Consider the following 6,804-nt stretch of genomic DNA (forward strand, 5'->3'; position numbering starts at 1 on the left):
AGGGAGCGGGGGTGGGGGGGCGGGGAGGGGAGTTGGAACTGGGCAAAGGGGGGATAAATGATAAATGGCGATGGAGACTTGACTTTGGGTGGTGAGTGCACAATGCAGGATGCAGATGATATATGATTGAATTGTACACTTAAACCTGTATGGTTTTATTAACCAATGTCACCCCAATAAATTCAACTTAATAAAAGAAAAGAAAATTGCTTCCAGTCTAATATTGTCAGATGAAAGAAAGTTGGGCCACTGTTTAACCGATGAATTCACTGGCCTGTGTTGTTATGCAGTCTAGATTGCTTTATCTTGCCCATAAACAGATAATAAAATGTTTTGTCCAAAGCCTACTACAGTCGGGGTTCTGTATGTAATCCAAATCTACTTACGCTAGTAACTGTGAAAAATCATTCCTTTGCTGTGATTATGCACAGTGAACCCATACAAGCTGTTCTAGTTTAATAACAGCTTTTGTTCTAGTTTAATAATCATGTGCAGAACTTTGCTAGAAATCAACACCAGACCACTTGGTCTCTGGATTTGTATATTAATCTTTCTCCCTATTTGAAATGGGACCCTCACTCTAATTAGAGACTTCTGGCTTCTGAGATCATTTCTAAAAATCCTCTTAGTATCCTGGGCAGTACTTTCTCTTGACCTGACAAACGGAGCTAATTTAAACTGCTGAGTATCCTTTCCCTGTCTTTTCTTCCTGCCCTGGGCTTGGTTTCTCTCTTTGTGATATTCTAATCTGACCAAATGGAAGCTCTTTCTCCATGATGAAGATGAAGTAAAATAGGAAACTGGTAGCTTTGATTTCCCTCTGACATCTGTTACCATCACAGATGCTCATTTCCTTTTTTATTCATCTTCTTGATCCAAATGTGAATTAATAAATTAAAATTTTCCTGTCTTTAGAATTCCAGTCTCAACCACTCTGAGCATTAGTGTCCCTTGCCTCTTGTTAAAGGTCTAGATTAATTTTTTGGAAATTTCTGACCTTCCAACTTACATACAGGTGCTTGGGCAACCTGGCCCAGAGCTCCTTGTACAGCCCCACTGCCCTCCTGAGGTCTCCCCTTTCCTTCCCATCCTCTCTGGCTAGTGCTGTGCTTAACGGGCATTTTCAGTCATTTCAGAGCCTCCTTATTATTGAGTCCTTCCTCCCAGGATCATAGGCTACATTTGACATAGGCTGACTTGTTTTGTGATCTACTTTTATGAAGTCTTGCATTGATATTCCTTTTTCAGGTGTATATAACAACCTGTAATTTAGACTCTATTCCTTGAGAGAAGGATGTAGGGCCTAATCACATGCTCCTTGTTCTGCAGCCTGTGCGGATGGATATGATGGCTTGACCAATCTTGGCCCTGACCACTGTACCCTGGGTTTTCCAAAGGCACTACTAGCCTGTCAGCCCCTCTACAGGACATCTTGTTGATCTTCCACAGCTTGGGTCCTATACATAAGCAGATGCTCAATAAACATTTAATTCATAAACAGATCAATCTCTTTCCCTTCGGTGTGCCACTGAAGATTCTGATGTCGCCATGGGCTGCCAACCTGCCTAGTGTTACAGGTGTTCTAAGAACAAGCAGCCAAACCCAAAGTCTCCCTCCCGCTGAGGTGTCCCTGATGCCAACGTCCACCTCTTTGACCTGGTGCGGAAGAAGACAGGAGTGAAGGAGTTCCCACTCTGTGGCCACATGGCGCCCGATGAACATGATGCCCGTTCTTGTGCCAGTACGTACATGGTGAAAAGCTGCCGCAAAGATGGCTTTCACCTCTGAGTGTGGCGCCACCCCTTCCACGTCATCTGTATCAACAAGATGTCCTGTAGAGGGGCTGACAGGCTAGAGCCTTTGGAAAACCCAAGGTACAGTGGTCACGGCCAAGATTGGTCAAGCCATCATATCCATCCGCACAAGCTGCAGAACAAGGAGCATGTGATTAGGCCCTACACAGAGCCAAGTTCAAGTTCCCTGGCCACCAGAAGAAGAGGGGCTTTGCTAAGTTTAATGCGGATGAGTTTGAAGACATGGTGGCCGAGAAGCAGCTCATCCCAGATGATTGTGGGGTCAAATGCACCCCTAATCTGGTCCCCTGGACAAATGGCAGGCCCTGCACTTGCTTGGGCGCTGACACCTCCTTACACCCCCCAATAAATCTTAATTCCTGTTCAGAAAAAGTAAAAAAGAAAGCCATGAATTAGCAATATTTTGAGTTGTTTAGAAAGAAGATGCTTTTTCTGCCTAAAAATGTTCATAGTTCATAGATTTCTAGATACAAGCTCTTTCAAGGTCAGCCTTTGTCATATCTTTCTTATTTATTTATTTACTTGTTGTTAATCCTCACCGGAGGATATTTTTCCATTGATTTTTAAGGAGAGTGGAAGAGAGAGGGAAAGACAGAGAGAAACATTGATGTGAGAGTGTGGGGCGCGGCTACAGTGTTTTGGCCAGGTTCAAGCCTCGGACTAATGAAAGGACAGGGTCCTCTCATTGCCACGTGCAAGTCCCAGCTGGCAGGGCAGGGCCCTCCCAGCACAATCATAGCCAATGGCTGTGGTTGTAAGCTTGAACCTATGGTCCGAACACGTAGCCCCATGTGCCTTGTGCTAGGGTTCAGGTGCATGTAGTTGAGTGAGGTTGGAACTCACGAGAATGCTGTAAACAACGTGATCACACCCCTACTTTGCCTCGTGGCATCTGCTATAAAATAAAGACAGGGCTTGTGGGCGCTGGCGCTGTCTCCTCATCAGGGAGCAGCGTCCCACCGAGACCCAGCTTTCATTCTCTTGTCTGTCTTTTCTCAATCCTTTCACCCCCCCCCCCCCCCCCCCACTCAGGATCACCTTTGGCCATAACAAGTGGTGCCCGAGCAGGCCCCTTTGGCCGTAACATGAGAGAAACACATTGATTGGTTGCCTCCTGCACGAGCCCCGACCAGAGCCCAGGCAGGGAAGGAACCTGCAAGCAAGGCACATGCCCTTGACCGGAATCGAACCCGGGACCCTTTGGTCAGAGGCCGACGCTCTATCCACTGAGCCAAACCGGCCAGGGCTATCTATTTTTAAAATATATTTTTATTGATTTCAGAGAGGAAGGGAGAGGAGGAGAGATAGAAACATCAATGATGAGAATCCTTGATGGGCTGCTTCCTGCACGCCCCCTACTGGGGATCAAGCCTGCATCTCGGGCATGTGCCCTGATGGGAATCAAACCATGACCTCCTGGTTCATAGGTCTACACTCAACCACTGAGCCACACCTGCTGGGCTCATATTGAATTCCATTACCGATTATGGCAGCAGGCATCTTAATGGTTAGAATGCAGACTTTGTGTTCAGACATACACAACATGGTTTGGATTCTGACAGTATCACTTACTAGTCATGTGCCCGTGGGTAGGTTAACCTCTCTGAGTCTCAATTTCCTCATCTGTAAAATGCCACCACTAATAATACACACCTCACAGGTTCGGTGAGATAATGCATGTGAAGTACTGAACACAGAATGACTAATTAATATCTGCTTGCTCTGTGCCACTCATGCTGGTCCCTGTGGATATGGAGGTGAAAAAAGAATTCACAACTAAGTGGGGTCAAGATGAATAAATAAATCATCATCTACAATGTGCTACAGGGTATGGGTTATGGGACAACTAATTTTTCAGAGGTAATCAGGGAAGGCTGCTGCAAGGTGGAGATATCTGAATTGCACATGGGCCAGGCGCTCGGTGGTTGGCTCACAGTTGCCATGCAATAAATGCTTGGAGAATGAATCATGCAAATTGCTCACAGGCCAGGGAGGCTGCCAGCTGACATCTGAGTCCACAGAGTACCTTGTGTCTTTCATTTTTCTCCTACATGCATTTCCATGTGCTGACATGGCTTTGTATTTGTTGTTACTCATGATTCCATCATAATTTGTGTGTGATCCCTGATGGAATAGTTTCTAATATTTTCTTCTTATTAATAGACTCTAAGTTTCTGAGGGCAGCAAGTATGTCTTTGTTCACCCAAAGTGTACCTGGCATGTAGTGGGAATGTTGAATGAATGAACTCCTTTGACTGCTGGCCCAACTATGTCCTGACTATGGGATCTTGAGTGAGTCACTTAACCTCTGTGCTTCAGTGTTCCCATCTGTAAAGTGGGTTAGCACATCTCACAGGTGGTGGTGAGAACTAAGTGAGATGATGCACAGAGTCCATCAGGTAATACATGTGCCTTAAACAACAGTGTCCATTGGCACCACTCAGCTCTAACTGGTATGCTGACAAGTCCAGGAGACATTCACAAATGTGATCGGGTGAAGCCTGGGGTGCTGCTGCACCTGCTGGCAGGTGAGAGGTTCCAGAACTCCTTTCTAATGCTCAGGTGAGACCTGTCAGATAATAAGGAGTCTCTATTTGGGATGCCATTAGGAATGTGGGTGGCCCCTTGGACTGCTCCCTGACCTCCACCCTCTCCTGATTCTTTAGGGACATAGCTCAGGGCATTGCTGATTCAGAAAGGGTATTACGGGTGAGTCCCCTCATCTCCTCCTGCCTCCTTGGCTTCACTGTGAATCGGGGGGGGGGGTAGGGGGGGTTAATTAAGGCTTCTCTCCTGTCAGTCAACAGGTCAACAGGTGGGTAAGAGTCACAGAGAATGTGACTCCCACTGGGCTCAACTCAGTGTGTCAGAATATAAAACTAGGGGCAAAATCTCTAGATTTAGAAACTCCAGACCCTAGGAGGCCCCTGAGGCCGCAGGCTATGAATTTAAAAAAGGGCAATTGCACATTTTTAAGGTTTTGGAGAGGAAAAAATTTCAAATTTAAGAATTGTTTTCAAGTTTCTAATACACCAGGTAAAGTTCATTGATGGCTTCTGGGCGGGCCTTGTGGGAAGCCATTCATGCATTTCATTCACTTATTTATTTATTCGCCCCCCCCCCCCCCCCCCCCCTTTTTGGTGAATGCGCCCTGAGCCTAGATTGCTAAATGGCTTGTGGGGATTAAAAGGCTGGCCAGTTTTATTCCTTGCTGCCTCTCTGGGCCTGCTCTGGGTGTGCTGGAACACAGCTGGCTGGGAAAGGTTCACAGTGGGGACAGATAAGGCCCGAGAGGTGGAATTCACCGAAGCTCTGAGAACAATTCCAGGAAGGGAGTCAAATTCAGCTCCTAAAGTCTGAGTGATAAGGTGGCCAACATCTTAGAACAGTGGTTCTCAACCTTTCTAATGCCTCAACCCTTTAATACGGTTCAATTGAACATAATTAAAGCATAGTGATTAATCACAAAAACAATATGTAATTATATATGTGTTTTCTGATGGTCTTAGGTGACCCCTGTGAAAGGGTCGTTTGACCCCCCCAAAGGGTCACAACCCACAGGTTGAGAACCGCTGTCGTAGAGGGAGGTGATCCAGCCCAAGCCAGAGAGATTATCCCAAACTGGGCTGGATTCTAGCAACTGTGGCAGAGGCAGATTTTATAGGGTGGTCACCAGTGGTGTCAGAGAGGCCCCTTTGCCATATCACTGGGAATTACCCATGCCCAATTCTTAAAACCCAGGATCTGCCCAACCACACTTGCCACGCTGGAGGGCTTGAGAGTACAGGCCGGGAGGCTGTCTTTGTGGTGGACTGAAATGGCCAAGAGTTGTTCTGGGCACTGGTCCCATCTAGGTCTGGAGAGAGAAGCAGACAACAAGCCACAGACTCAGCTCTCAGCACAGCAGGAAGACCCCCTCACACAGAGCTCAGAGCATAGTAAACGCTTAGTAAATACTTGTTAAATGAATGCATAAACACGGTGATGGAAGAAGCCCCCACGGTAGTATGGCCCCACAGGGATTTAGGGAAGGCTTGCTGGAGAAAGTGACATTTTAACTAAGGCACAGAAAAGAGGAAGGAGTAGCCAGGCCAAGCGGGCAAGGAAGAGAGTTCCTTGGTGGAAGCAACAGCCCAGGCAGAAGCCTAGATGGTCCAGTGCAGCCTGCGTGCCCTTGGAATACGAGGAGATGAGGCGGAAACCGAGGCCAGGTGTGCAAAAACCCGGCTTCGAGGCGGATAACTTGTCAGAAAACACCTCTGAATTTCACGGGTGATAGATTTTATGCTCCCCTCCTTACCCTTTTGCCCAGTGAGGTTTAATTGTCCTTAAAAGGAAGAAATGACCGTCGTGGGGATTTAACCAGTGGTGTCTGAAAGGCCATTTTGCCCCCCGAGCTTTGGAGTCAGATGATCCCTGGTTGGCATTCCCAGTTCTGTCCTTTGCAAGCTGAACCGGCTTCTTTGCCTTTCTTCTGAGAAAGGAAGCCAACTACAGGCCCGCTTCCTGGCTTAAATGAGACAACCCAGGCTTTGTTTGCCTGTGTACCTGCCTGTCCCTCGCTTGCTCTCAACCCTTAGGTGGCAGCCACTGCGGCAGATGGTGCCCAGCAGCACCAGGCGCACAGTAGGGGCTCAGTGAATGAACCAATGCCTCCACGAATTCTGGGGTCACGTTGTGGAATAGTGACGCCTTGGGTTCCCATCCCTCCTCCATGCCCTAGTGAGCTCTTTAGGGGCAGGGACCGGAGACTGGGTTCGGCCCTCCGCGAGTTTGACATGCTTGCGTAGGGGAATACACACAGTAGGTGCTCGTGCTCGGCCCCTGGCTCTCGGAGCCGGGTAGCTGGGGTTGGGTAGTGCGTGATACTCTCCACCCTTGGAGTTTAACGCTCTGAGCCTGGGCGCGGAGGAGCTGGAAGTTCTCACGCCCGAGCCCTCGCGACGGGAACGCGGCGGCCGAGCAGCAGCTCTGGGGGTGGGGCGGGCGG

At 48.0% G+C, this 6,804-nt stretch overlaps 1 pseudogene; it reads left to right on the forward strand.

Annotated features, from left to right (window-relative positions):
• Positions 1 to 1,548: 1,548 nt before the first annotated feature.
• Positions 1,549 to 2,140, forward strand: LOC102242259 (annotated as a pseudogene).
• Positions 2,141 to 6,804: the final 4,664 nt, after the last annotated feature.

This window comes from Myotis brandtii, unplaced genomic scaffold (assembly GCF_000412655.1).
Source record: "Myotis brandtii unplaced genomic scaffold, ASM41265v1 scaffold268, whole genome shotgun sequence".
Lineage (NCBI taxonomy): Eukaryota > Metazoa > Chordata > Mammalia > Chiroptera > Vespertilionidae > Myotis > Myotis brandtii.